Raw genomic sequence first — 15,220 nt, 5'->3', positions numbered from 1 at the left:
GAAAAATATAGACAAAGACTAACAAAAATACTGAAAACAGAATTGACAGCAAGAAACAAGACAAAAGCTATAAATACTTATGCTATACCAGTATTGACCTACTCATTTGGAGTAGTGAAATGGAGTGACACAGACCTAGAAGCACTCAATACACTTACACGATCACAATGCCACAAATATAGAATACATCACATACATTCAGCAACAGAAAGATTCACATTAAGCAGAAAGGAAGGTGGAAGGGGATTTATAGATATAAAAAACCTACATTATGGACAGGTAGACAATTTAAGAAAATTCTTTCTAGAACGAGCAGAAACTAGCAAAATACACAAAGCAATCACTCATATAAATACATCAGCTACACCATTGCAATTTCATAACCACTTCTACAACCCTTTAGATCACATAACATCAACAGATACAAAGAAAGTAAATTGGAAAAAGAAAACACTACACGGCAAGCACCCGTATCATCTGACACAGCCACACATAGATCAAAACGCATCCAACACATGGCTAAGAAACGGCAATATATACAGTGAGACGGAAGGATTCATGATCGCAATACAGGATCAAACAATAAACACCAGATATTACAGCAAGCATATTATTAAAGATCCCAATACCACAACAGATAAATGCAGACTTTGCAAACAACAAATAGAAACAGTAGATCACATCACAAGCGGATGTACAATACTAGCAAATACAGAATACCCCAGAAGACATGACAGTGTAGCAAAAATAATACATCAACAACTTGCCATAAAACATAAACTAATAAAACAACACGTTCCCACATACAAGTATGCACCACAAAATGTACTGGAGAATGATGAATACAAATTATACTGGAACAGAACCATTATAACAGATAAAACAACGCCACATAACAAACCTGACATCATACTCACCAATAAAAAGAAGACATTAACACAACTAATCGAAATATCCATACCCAACACAACAAATATACAGAAGAAAACAGGAGAAAAAATTGAAAAATACATCCAACTGGCTGAGGAAGTCAAGGACATGTGGCATCAGGATAAAGTCGACATTATACCAATTATACTATCAACTACAGGAGTCATACCACACAATATCCACCAGTACATCAACGCAATACAGCTACATCCAAACACATATATACAACTACAAAAATCTGTAATTATTGATACATGTTCAATGACCCGAAAGTTCCTAAATGCAATATAACATATACCGTACAGTTAAAAGGAAGTCACACTTGATCAAGGTCTGCGTCACTGTCCATTTTTGACCAGACAGAACGTCTGAGAATAGAAAGAAATAATAATAATAATAATAAAACATGATGTGCTCCACATGAGAAACATAGTCTGAAAATGTGAGCACTAGAATACAGATCCTTTTTCCCTAACATTCAGTCTGATCACTCTGGTCTAAAGTGATTTAGAAAGTGTGCTTTTCATATGGGGAAAAATGCTAAATTTACAAGGTTCAGTTGTTATGAGAAGGTTATTATTTTCAACACATATATCCCCTTTAAAACTCGATATCCTACTCACAACTGGTACTGAGCAGTGTTCCATCAGACAAAAGGGCAGTAAGTTGGAACAGTTCGGGAAGCACCACTCGTGCGGTTTTAATGCATTAACTGATGTGATAATAGAAAATACTCCTGTGGATGAGTAAAGTAACAGTTCCAGCTCAATCTGAAAGTCCATTCCAGATATAATGTGAAAGGGTAGATATACAGTAGCCCCATGAACCTACTTTGAGACAGAATTTCAGCAATAATCTACAACAGAAGGTGGTAAAAGCAAGGCATAAAAACAATGACATTTGTAAAATGACTGCACGGAGGGAAATGATGGGCCAAGTATAATATGAACCCCTCAAGTCACAGAGTAAAAATCCTGTACAAATTTTAGTTGAATAACATGGAATTCATAATATTCCATAATTCTCAATTTTGTCTGGCAAACGTTCTAGTTACAGATGTGTAGTGATAAAAACACATACAAGTCTCAGTGTGTTAGCAGGTATCTTACCCACTTGACAATTCCACTTTTGTGCACATTTTGACCACTGTGCTACAGCATTTGCTCATGTGCTCAGTGGAGGGACCTAATAGGTAACTGCTGCTCATAAACAACATGATGGCTGTATGTTTTCAAATGTGAGCCAATGTCAGCTCCAGTGCTTTCTCGACTGTAGTTTAGGTAGAGATCGCTAATAGTTTTATGTCTCAAATTTCAATCTGCATATCATTATAAGCTCTGATCAACCACACAAGAAAGCATTTACATGACATTTATAACTTCCACACAGCCAGACACACTGTTATTCCCAATTGTCTGTTTCGTTTCTCATTGGCGTTCGATGTCTCATCTATGGTGTTTCGTAAAAGTTAAAGAGGAAGGAAAATTTAGTTTTAGTGTCCCATCAGTAATGTGATCAGTAGAGACAGAGCGTAAGTTGAGCTCATTTGAACTATGGAAAAGAAATCAGCTGTGTCCTTTCGAAGGAAGCATCGCAGCACTTGTCGGAGCAGTTTAGGAAAATCGCAAAATACCTAAACAGGGATGGCCAGAGACAGATTTGAACTGTTGACCTTCACAATATGAACACAGTGTCCTAAACAATAAGCCACTTTGCTTGGTACAGAGTTTTGTGCCAAACTAATTGAACTACTACTTGAAATTCCAAATGTATCAGTGTTCCATGTACTACATATTTACTTTTTACATTTCATTTTCTTGTAATTCAGACAGGCATCATCAAGAAAACTGTTGCGTTTAGTTATGTCATTGCCCGCAGCCTTAATATTTATACCCTCCATTTTCCAACAGATGATTTGCTGTGTTTTGTCTCCCATCAACAACGTCCATTGTGGTTACAGTCATTGAATCTTTGTAAACTGGTTACATAAGAGCAATACATAAGAACACACGTACCACTCCAGGTGAGTGGTGGGTATACCTACCTCTCCTTACTGACAAACGATACTTGCAATGAAAGTAATTCATATAGTGAGTAAATAATAATATAAAATAATATGCCTAATGTGAATCGGCAGGTTCTACGTCGTGGTCTTATTTATGCTGTGCTTGTGGTGAAGTGTACTGAACAATGATATACACGTCTACCACAGGACTCTGGTCCAGTGACTTAGTGAGAGGAAATACCTGCTTGGGCGTGACAAAAAGTATTCTGAGCATTCACCGTGCTGCCCTGGCCATGTGCAGAAGAACAGTTGTAACAGTAAAAGAAAAGTGGTGGAATTGAAGGGTGATGAATTTTTGAGATGCATATTGATGTTGTATATGGAAGCTTGACACAGCAAATTATTTTTAATTACTGAAGTATTGAGAGAAGAATTTAATATATCACACAACCAATAGTAAATGATGTGCAAATGTATTTCTAAAATGTGATGTAAATGAGATAATATTTTTTGGAATTAAGAGAGTTCTTACAGTTTTGGTTTCGAGGTCTGGAAGATTAATATAGAAAGTACACGGTCAGTTTGCTACTATACACATATAATAACCCCAAGTTTGAAGAAACAGTTACATTGAAAACACCTGAAATGCTATAAGGTTGTGGCATCAATTTATAGAAACATCTTCAATAGCCTAATATGTAGACTGTGTCCTATGAAGAAGAGTGTCAGTTTTCAGGGATATGACAGCAATGTTTATTTGAAACAAAAAACATCATACAGGCATTTTCTCTACTCAGAATAGCACATTTAATGTACCTTTGTTTTTAGGTGAGTTGTGCGCACATACATGCCTTACCCACCCAACCTCCTTGACATTACATTCTAGCCCAATGTATCTCACTGCTTTCAACCTCTCTGCACACGATGTCTTTCTGCCATTAAACAAAGCGTCAAACAATGCAATTATCCATGGTGTGATGTGTGTGAAGTAGTGTGAGGGGCAATCTTCGGTCACACGCTGGCTAAAATGCAATGTATCTACACAGACAATGAATGCACAGATGTGGTATATATTTACAGCTTCTGCAATTGTTGTGCTCCTGCTGCAGTTCAAGGATACAATTGTGGCTCTCTGACACTTCAAATTCCCGATTGTATAGTGTGTGTTTCAGAGTTTTCAGGAAACTGTGCAAAACAGGTATTCTTCCAAATTCCCATTTTTCTTCTGATTGTGCAGTTCAGTAATCCACAACACATTGTTGAAACAGTTCAGTGTAGTCCTACTATCCACACAGCAGCTTTCTGTAAATATCAATGGCTCACCAGCAATTGTTACATGTGGATAACTTATGTCACTTCATTTACAGTGTGTTCGCAATATCCAGTTAGTGATAATGCCACACGTCATTTGCTTTTGTTAATACTACTCACCCCACCGTGAACTATGGATCTTGCCATTGGTGGGGAGGGTTGTGTCCCTCAGTGATACAGATAGCCGTACCGTAGGTGCAACCACAACGGAGGGGTATCTGTTGAGAGGCCAGACAAACGTGCGGTTCCTGAAGAGGTGCAGCAGCCTTTTCAGTAGTTGCAGGGTCAACAGTCTGGACGATTGACTGATCTGGCCTTGCAACACTAACCAAAGCGGCCTTTCTGTGCCGTTACGGCGAACGGCTGAAAGCGAGGGGAAACTACGGCATTAATTTTTCCCCGAGGGCATGCAGCTTTACTGTATAGATAAATGATGATGGCTTCCTCTTGATTAAAAGTGTTAACGAAGATTGCTCAGAACTCACAAAGAAAAGACAGTGTGGTGATAATAGGAAGTGCAAACAATGTTTACAGAAATGAAGCCACTGCTTTTGTTGAGAAGCTGATCGCAGTGCTGCGGTTCCTGCATTTCACAAATGTAATTGTAACAACACTCCCACAAAGGTACGATCTTCCGAACTGGTCGTGCATTAACAAATAAATTCAATGAACGAATTATAAGTTAAAAAGCTTCTGTGCCAAATTTGTAAATGTAAAGCTCATGGATATTGATACTTACGAAAGAAACTGTTTTACACGCCATGGAATGCATCACAACAAACAGGGTAGGCAAAGATTAGCTGTGAACGTTAACGATGTACGTGAACAGAAATCTCACGATAACGATAACAGACCTGTTATTGCAATGGAAGCGCCTTCACAGGAAACTAAGACAGTGGACCAATTCCTATGGAATTAGGTCCGAAAGAACTAACGAAGCAAGGGACCGTAAATTTGCAGTAAAAATTCACATAGGTGTCAACTTTTCTGACAGTTTAACCGGATACCGTAAGTCCTTTAGTCAGTAAAAATAGCTTCATAATGCACATAAATATAGGTGGTGTGTCAGGAGAAATGAAGAACAAACTATATAACTTAGAAATACTCTTAGGCAAATAAACTCTGTAAAAGTCATATGTTAGAATGAACATTGGCTTAAATGGGACAATGTTAAGCTACTAAATTCACTCTCAGGATACAAGTTAGCATCGAGTTTTTGCAGAAAAAAGGGGTTTGGGGGATCATTTATATTAGTTGAACAGACACAAAACTTCGAAGCCAAAACAACTTTTGATTGTTTAAATAAGGAACAGGTACTCAAAAGCTGTTGCATTGAACTGTCTGAATACGGTTTACTAATCACAAGCATATATCACATCCCGGAATATTGGGCTACTAGGGCATTTCTAGAGAAATTTGAAACACTGCTAAGTAGGTTGCAGGCAGGGAAACTATATAAAAAGATTGTAATTTGTTCTGATTTTAATATAGATATAAGAGACGAAAACAGATTTGTTACCACTCTGAAGGATTTGTTGGCTACAAATGGCTTAACACTAAATTTTACTGAGTACACCAGGGTAATAGCCACTTCTGCCACAATCATTGATAATATAGGGAGCAGGAAAAATTATGGAAATACAGAAAAATATGTATTAGAATTAGGAATATCTGATCACTCAGCACTTTTTATGTCATTGCCATACATAGACAAAACATATAGGCCCACAGTAAAATTGGTCAGAAATTTCAGCCAGCCAAATATAAACACATTTATCTTGAAATTAAAGGAAACCCACTGGACCTTCAGCAACCAGTGGTCAGTAAACAATAATTACAACCCTTTCATATCTGAATTCAAGAACATTTTCAACAAATGCTTTCCCCTCGTATCAACCCATGATAAATACAATAAAAGTAAGACATGGATTACAGAAGGTATCAGGATCTCTAGTATTAAAAAGAGGGAAATGCATAAGGAAGCGAAAACAAACCATGATGCTGAATTTATTAGGTACAAAATCAAGTACAAAAAATATTTGATCGGGTTGTCAAACAAGCAAAACAAATGGCAAACAGTAAATATATAGCTAATGCCTCAAATAAATCAAAAGTAGTATGGCAGGTTGTCAAGAAAGAAACAGGTACTGAAGAAACCAAACATTTTAATTACAAACTAGAAATTGGTGGGAATACTGTTACTAACGCTCGGCACATCTGTGAAGAATTTAATAAGTACATCATAACCACAAACAAAATTCATAGCTTCTTGTTTTCACAAATAAGACCTGATGCAGTACTGCAGGAATCAAGAGAGTTTAAATTTACTGCAGTATCGTGTCAGGAAGTAGCTAATATCATACAATCCCTAAAAAATCTTAAATCTGTGGGCTGGGATGAAATTCCAACAAATATCATAAAGGCAGGAAGTGACAGCATTGCACCTCAACTCTGTAAAATAATAAACCAATCATTTGATGAGGGCTGCTTTCCAGACAGACTGAAATATGCTGAAGTTTGTCCAATCTACAAAAAGGGAAAAACAAGATGATTTAGTAAATTTCCACCCAGTGTCTATACTCCCAGTTTTCATTAAAATACACTCCTGGAAATGGAAAAAAGAACACATTGACACCGGTGTGTCAGACCCACCATACTTGCTCCGGACACTGCGAGAGGGCTGTACAAGCAATGATCACACGCACGGCACAGCGGACACACCAGGAACCGCGGTGTTGGCCGTCGAATGGCGCTAGCTGCGCAGCATTTGTGCACCGCCGCCGTCAGTGTCAGCCAGTTTGCCGTGGCATACGGAGCTCCATCGCAGTCTTTAACACTGGTAGCATGCCGCGACAGCGTGGACGTGAACCGTATGTGCAGTTGACGGACTTTGAGCGAGGGCGTATAGTGGGCATGCGGGAGGCCGGGTGGACGTACCGCCGAATTGCTCAACACGTGGGGCGTGAGGTCTCCACAGTACATCGATGTTGTCGCCAGTGGTCGGCGGAAGGTGCACGTGCCCGTCGACCTGGGACCGGACCGCAGCGACGCACGGATGTACGCCAAGACCGTAGGATCCTACGCAGTGCCGTAGGGGACCGCACCGCCACTTCCCAGCAAATTAGGGACACCGTTGCTCCTGGGGTATCGGCGAGGACCATTCGCAACCGTCTCCATGAAGCTGGGCTACGGTCCCGCACACCGTTAGGCCGTCTTCCGCTCACGCCCCAACATCGTGCAGCCCGCCTCCGGTGGTGTCGAGACAGGCGTGAATGGAGGGACGAATGGAGACGTGTCGTCTTCAGCGATGAGAGTCGCTTCTGCCTTGGTGCCAATGATGGTCGTATGCGTGTTTGGCGCCGTGCAGGTGAGCGCCACTATCAGGACTGCATACGACCGAGGCACACAGGGCCAACACCCGGCATCATGGTGTGGGGAGCGATCTCCTACACTGGCCGTACACCACTGGTGATCGTCGAGGGGACACTGAATAGTGCACGGTACATCCAAACCGTCATCGAACCCATCGTTCTACCATTCCTAGACCGGCAAAGGAACTTGTTGTTCCAACAGGACAATGCACGTCCGCATGTATCCCGTGCCACCCAACGTGCTCTAGAAGGTGTAAGTCAACTACCCTGGCCAGCAAGATCTCCGGATCTGTCCCCCATTGAGCATGTTTGGGACTGGATGAAGCGTCGTCTCACGCGGTCTGCACGTCCAGCACGAACGCTGGTCCAACTGAGGTGCCAGGTGGAAATGGCATGGCAAGCCGTTCCACAGGACTACATCCAGCATCTCTACGATCGTCTCCATGGGAGAATAGCAGCCTGCATTGCTGCGAAAGGTGGATATACACTGTACTAGTGCCGACATTGTGCATGCTCTGTTGCCTGTGTCTATGTGCCTGTGGTTCTGTCAGTGTGATCATGTGATGTATCTGACCCCAGGAATGTGTCAATAAAGTTTCCCCTTCCTGGGACAATGAATTCACGGTGTTCTTATTTCAATTTCCAGGAGTGTAGTTGAACGAATAGTATGTAATCAATTAGAAAAATACAATAAAGAAGGTAATATTATTCTCAATAACTAATATGGGTTTTGGAAGTGACAAAACACTTTACAAGCTGTAAATGAACTAATCTCTAAAGTAAGTAAATGCCTCAACAAGAAACAAAGTGTATCTGGTATTTTTTGTGACCTCTCAAAGGTCACCATAAGCTACTGCTCCAAAAATTGGGTACCTATGGCTTCCATGGAAAATCTATAAGATGGTTTTCATCTTATCTCAAAAAAGGCACCAAAGGGGGGTTATACATCAAAAGGGAGAGAAAACTTGCTCTAGCTGGAGAAAAATACAAGCAGGCGTGCCCAAGGGCTCAATATTAGGATCACTTCTGTTCTTATATTACATAAATGACACGCCTATCAAAGTAAATACAGATACAATACTTTATGCAGATGTCTCAACTGCTGTAGCCTGTTGTAAAAACACTGAATAATTAGTATGGACCACGAAACAAACTCTACAAGAAATTTAACAATGGATAAAAAATAATGCTGTGAAATTAAATCGTGAAAAAACCCAAATCATACACTAGAGGACCAAACGAACTACTGAATGTATATCGCAAATAGAATATTGAGGTAAAGAACTGACCACATTGATTCTGTACAATTTCTTGGGATAACTTTAAATAAAAACTTGCAGTGGACCAACCATGTGGACAGTTTACTGAAGAGATTAAATAATTTAGTTTATATAATGAGGGTACTACACAAAGTAATAGATTTAACGGTGAAGAAAATTGTATACCACACGTATTTCATAACAGTTATAAGATATGGAACAACTTTTTGGGGTGTTGAAAAGACAAACTTCCTTCGAATCTTCTAAAAAAAAAAAGAGCAATGACAATAACTAATAGTAGAAATTCATGCAAACCACTATTCGAAAGCCTGGACTTCATGACAATCCCTTCCATCTCCATCTATGAAATACTTCTCTTTGATCAGAAAAACTTGCATCTGTCTGAAGGAAATCCATTCACACATGCCTATGAAACTACACATAAATTGAAATACATGCTACCTTGTCACAGACTCACATTATATGAAAATACTCCATATTACATGGCTCTGAAGGTCAGAAATAAGGTAAGGTCAACATCTGGGGAATCCACAATGGAGACCATTGGCACAAACCTAAAAAGCAAATGTTGTTATAGTCTAGAAGACTTTCTATATGGATAAAAATCAAATATTATAATTTAGAAGAATTTATAAATAGGAATAGGGAGTAAGGATACAAGTACAAATGGTATACTTTCAAAGCCTTATAGATACAAAGTATACACATTCACTGTATATTCATGTTTATAAATAGAATTATAGTTTGAATGGTGTTTTGTAGTCCATCCAGTACATCCATACGTCATATAGGTGTGTGAAGGCTATGGGAGTGTTTCGATGAGTTACGAAAAGATTTAAATTTTAATGTTGTATTGTTATTATAATAAGCAATGAATGTATTATGTATTTCCTGTAGTATATAAAATACTGTAACAACTGAGGTTAAAGACTGACAAGTCACCAATGTTCTCAATCGAATGACTGTATTAAAACATGTTATGTGACAATACAGTATCTTATGTTATACCGTGTCTGTGGACATTTATGGACCTTTGCCTAATTCTAAAAATGGATTTTGTTTTGTCTTTGTGGTGGTTGATGTATTTTCAAAGTTCATAAAGGCATTTCCTCTTAAGAAAGCTACAAGTAAGCAAATCATCTCTAAGTTTGAAAACATGTTTTCTTCAGTTGGGTATTCCTAAAACAATTTTATCTGACAACAGTTCACAGTTTACATCACAAGCTTGGAAAGATTCTATTGATCACACAAAAGTAAGCCATATTCTAACCTTAGTGTACCGTCCGTCGAGTAATCTTGCAGAAAGATACACCAGAGAAATTGGTAGACAGTTTAGAACGTATTGTTGTAAGAATCATATCAGTTGCATAAATTATGTCAGTGATTTTGGGGATATTATGAAGAGCTTACAACATTCTTCAACAGGTTTTTCACAATTTGAAATCATATTTAATACTAGACCAGCCCTAATTTATTTCTGAGAATGTTGAGTTCCTCCATGTAAAATTCTGTCCATTGTTACAATCAATATGTACTAGCTCTGTATTTAAAGTTAAAATTATTTTTTTAGGAACATATGAAATTATGAAATATTTGGCTCAGTTAAAATTTCTATTGTTAATTACACAATTTAGTACCGTTTATTATGTCTGTTTCATGATTCATTTATAAATTAATAGAAATTCATTTGTCAAGAAAATTTATAAACCATTTGGAGTATTGTTATTAACACAGAGTGAGTAGGGAGTAGTGGGCATGCCTCTAATGTGATCAGACGTGTTTCTGTATTTTGGAGGAACAATGTAATTTCAGCTTTGTTAATGTTAAAATTCAAAAGACAGTGTGATATAGTAAAATGTGGAGCAAATAAATTCCAAAAAGAAACAAAATTCTGTGCAGGCATTTTTCTAAATTAGTTACATCAATTGGAACCATGAGAACCTAAAATGTGAAAAATTCTGCTTCAGGAATCAGAATCCTAGACATGAAGAACTGGAGCAAACTCTGTGAGAAAAAAAGATAAGTAAAATGTTTAGTGTAAATCTTACTCGTCGAGAAATATCGGAAATGGCTTCAATATCGACAATAGTAGTGACTCCATAGATGACGACACTCCACCAGAAGAAAACTATTGTTTTGATGCCACATGCCCCCTTGCAGCCACAGAAGTTGAACAAACTAAAAATATAAACAGAAGTATATGGAAAAATAATGATGTCATTGAAGCAAGGGAAATATTAAAATTATTCCATAGTGCAATGTTGAATAACAGACTAAATTTCAAGCTAAAGGAAGCTTTCAAAACTTACCAAGAATACTATAAAGATTTATTGATACAGACCAGGAGCAGCTATGTTGCAAACAAGCTCCAGACTTCACACAGTGTTACCACTGGTGTCTTGGGAGTGACAAACTATTTTATAACAGGCAGGGCAAAAGATGTATAGACTTTAATATTGACCACAATGGGATGGTAACAAAAGATGAACTTGAAATTGCTAACATATTCAATGAACATACTTCTTCAGTGGGGGAAGCTATCAATGACAAACATAATAATCTGCAGTATAATTTTAAAGGAAATCCATCTGAGCATAACATACATCCAGCCCCACAACCTGCAAAGAAATAATTAACATCATTAGCTCTCTAAAATCTTCCCAATTCACAGGCATGATGGCCTCAGTATTAATGTATTAAAAGCATGCAGACAAACTGTGTCTGTAGCAGTAAATAATGTAATAGAATCAGGCACCTTCCCAGAAAGACTAAAAATAGCTCAAGTAACACAAATCTTTAAAAAAGGGGACAAACTCAAAATTCAAAACTACAGACCCACCTCAATACTTCCAGTCTTTTCCAAAATAGTTGAAATATACAGCAGAATTATGAGCTCTCTCCAGATGCACTACCTAATGTTTGAAAATCAAAATTGTTTCTTAATATGTAAATCAACCAGCAGAGCACCTGCTCAACTAATTGAAGAGATAACAAGTGACACCGAGAACAAGCAACATGTTGCAGGTGTATACCTCTACCTGGAGAAAGCTTTCAACTGTGTGAGCGCCACAATCCTGTTAGAAAAGCGCAGAATATTGGAATCAGAAGCACTTCTCATTACATAATAAAATCTTACGTGAGTAATCGAAAACAGTTTGTACTGCTCAAAGCTGAAACAGGTGTTCACAAATCCAAAATAACTAATATAAAAAATGGAGTGCCCAGAGCTCGGTATTGGGTCCTCTGCTGTTTTTAATTTATGTAAATGATGTAAGATGTTGCACTGAGAATTCCAAAATAGTTCTGAGTGCAGCTTATACATCCATCATGTGGAAAAAGGAATCATTTAATGAACTAGAGGCCCATTGTAATAACGTGACAAATGAAATTGCACAGTACTTTAACGAAAGCCATCAAATGTAAGTGATAGTAAAACATGACTCATGGAGTTTAACAACAGTAGTTTTAATGATGAAATTAAAGTATACAAAGGGAATGAATTAGTAAAAAAGACTTTAGTGTAAAATTCCTTGATTTAACAATTCAAAGCAATCTAAAGTGGGACACACATGTTGACACACTCGCATGTAAGTTGTCTAAGAATATATTTACAATTAATATGATTAGCTAGTTCTGCAAAGACATTGCCGCCCCACCCCTTATGAGTACTCTCCCTCCACTGGCTGCTCCCCCCCTTCCCCCCCTCATCTGTCCATGCCACCCCCATCCGCCCTACTCTGTGAAGTGTCTTCTTTGTGCGAAATTTTTAGTGCAGTGTTTTAAATGTGTGGTATTTGTTGTACTGTTGATGGGTGTAATTTTTCTCTCTTGCGAACAGAAACCAGACTGTCACAGTGTTTCTCAATTTTCTGTCTACTAGTGCACCTGTCTTCTTCCTGTGTATTTAATTAGCAGCACCAACTCTTTGTTTTATATTTTAACTTCCACAACTTTCTGCCATTTTACAATTGATAAGTCACTTGTTTGAATTGCCTGCTTTTATTACTTATTATCTTCTTATTATGTTTTACAAATTCTATAGGTTGTAGAGCAGCGTACAAAGCTACTGCCAGCCTGACCCGTACCAGGGGGATTTGAAACCGAATAACAGAAAAATACAAAGGTTGTGGTAATAGACAGATATTTAAACACACTCATTCATAAAGACTAAAATTGCATGGTCATTTCGAAAACAGATTATAGACATGCCTCTTATGAGTATTTTCATGAGTACCGTATTACACACATATGTCATCCATAAACTACAAAAAATTCAATCTGGTGTCTAGTACGTTTAACAGCTCTATTCAAAAGGCGGATATTTTTTGCAACAGTACAATACTCAGCTAAACTTTTGTCTGTATCTCAAAATTTTCCGTTAGTACAATTTCCAATTTCAACCTGTAACAGTAAGATCAGTACATTCCACTGTTTTGACGTGCACATCATCAATCTTAAAACACGCAAGTTTCCGACCTAACCTAGACCTTGGGCTTAGCTACAGGTCAGTCTGTCATCACAACCAACATTAAAGGTGGGAGGGATACAGTGATGAGTACGAGAATCTAGCAGGCCTTTATCATTAAATATATGGCAGAAAATTTTGGGGAAATAGGATGAAAGATCAGAATGGAATTTTCGTTATTCAATTACAGTATAGTTCACATTTATTTATCATCCCTTTCTAATTACATAATGTCTTCAGTTACGCACTGTACCAATACTCATTTTGCACACTTTATTATCAACTATGGCTCTGGGAATTCTTCAAGAGTCATTTTGAATCTTCGCGATTATCTCTTCTAGATGTGGCTGGGTACATGCAGCATCCACTAATCCAAATGGGAACTGTGTCTGGAAAATCACGAGGATTATTAAACTTCTACTAATTACTAGCAATATATTTCACATTATACAACTGCTAATATTTCTGGTAATGAAAGCACGTTAGTGTGGGAAGGTTTCACACTTTGCACAAATGATGTACGTTCATTTACAAACATAGAAACTAACCTTACTTCTGACGAAGACTGTGTAAAGACGATGTGACAACTTTTCCAGTTCCCTTTTCACTGATATTTCGAATTATCGCTACATCGACTGACTTACATTGTGGTTCAGATACTTGTGAAGGCGTAAAAAAAGTGTTTAGAATCCATATTCTAAACATGAACTCCTATGGTACTGTGTGGTAATTTCTGTTATGATTCTCGACATAACACTATTAATGTAAACTAAACTGACAATTTAAATTAAAGCCAAAGGAAGAACGTAGGTAATATATACTTCATACTGATTCTTTAGTTGAAATTTTGCCTGTGGGCAAGTCTCATTTGCGACGAATGCCCGTGTAACATGTACGGTGATTAATAGCAGAAATCGCCGAAATAGGAGAGGGACAACAGTTGCTAACGAATTCGTTAACTGCGACACCAATCAGTAAACTAATTACTGATTACCAATTTACAACTTAACCTTGTCGTTCATTTTATATGGTAGCGCGGGCAACAACGCCCGCACCATTCAAAAATTGACGTCATATAGATCTAATCCTGAAATGTCATACCGAGCGCTTCGAATGGTTGACTATGTAGAACATTTTACCACAAATATTGCAAAGTATGATGATTCTCGTCATAAAGAATTGGAAGATACATGCGTTTATAAGAGCAGAACAAAAACAGCTGAAACGAATAAACTGCTTATCCAACATCTGCCTTTAGGGCTTCTAACTACTAACTGAAATCAAATATGAAGAATTCAAATCATTTAGTGAGAAGCTCCGGACAGCAGTGTTGCCAGACGTCACCGACAGATGGCACCCTGATACACTGGCTGAGAAAGTGTAGCGGTTCTCATTTGCTTTTAATAACACAGTCAGCAATCGGCAGTTACCGAATATTTATAGCCGCATAAGTCTTATACTTCGCTTGTTTAAAATAGGAGATGTGATGCATTTTGATAAGTTTCATGAACATTGTACATGCGTGTTGTACTACTATTTGCACATGACACATTTTACTGTAGTATTAAAACAGCTATAAAATAACGAGATATTATCACCCTACCTGGCCCTCTCCCGTGCGCCCCCTGCTCCCCTCCCCCATCTCTTCTACTCCCTCCCTTCTTCGGGTCTCCCTCGTCTCCTAGCGCCTGGCAGATCCTCTGTTTTGGTCATCGTCAGTGTGCCACACAGACGATAGTGATCAGCTGGTAGAGCCATCTATCGGTAGGTCCGGTAGTTGAGCATCCCACATTTCGCTAGCTTTAGACGCCTGTCATGGAGCGCGTGCAGAGAGGGTCTGGCTGGGGTGGTGCAGTGG

The 15,220-nt window shown here is 38.3% G+C and overlaps 1 long non-coding RNA gene across 1 annotated transcript; it reads right to left on the bottom strand.

Annotated features, from left to right (window-relative positions):
• Window positions 1-13,546: 13,546 nt before the first annotated feature.
• LOC124553912 lies at window positions 13,547-14,907 on the bottom strand. Its single transcript, XR_006968163.1, has 2 exons — window positions 13,911-14,907; window positions 13,547-13,751 (listed from the first exon to the last, which is right to left on the bottom strand). It is a non-coding gene; the product is annotated as an uncharacterized LOC124553912 (long non-coding RNA).
• Between the last annotated feature and the right edge of the window lie 313 nt (window positions 14,908-15,220).

This window comes from Schistocerca americana, chromosome 11 (assembly GCF_021461395.2).
Source record: "Schistocerca americana isolate TAMUIC-IGC-003095 chromosome 11, iqSchAmer2.1, whole genome shotgun sequence".
Taxonomy (NCBI): Eukaryota; Metazoa; Arthropoda; class Insecta; order Orthoptera; family Acrididae; genus Schistocerca; species Schistocerca americana.
The sequence above is the reverse complement of the archived record's forward strand: the minus strand, read 5'-3'. Positions and strand labels throughout refer to the sequence as shown.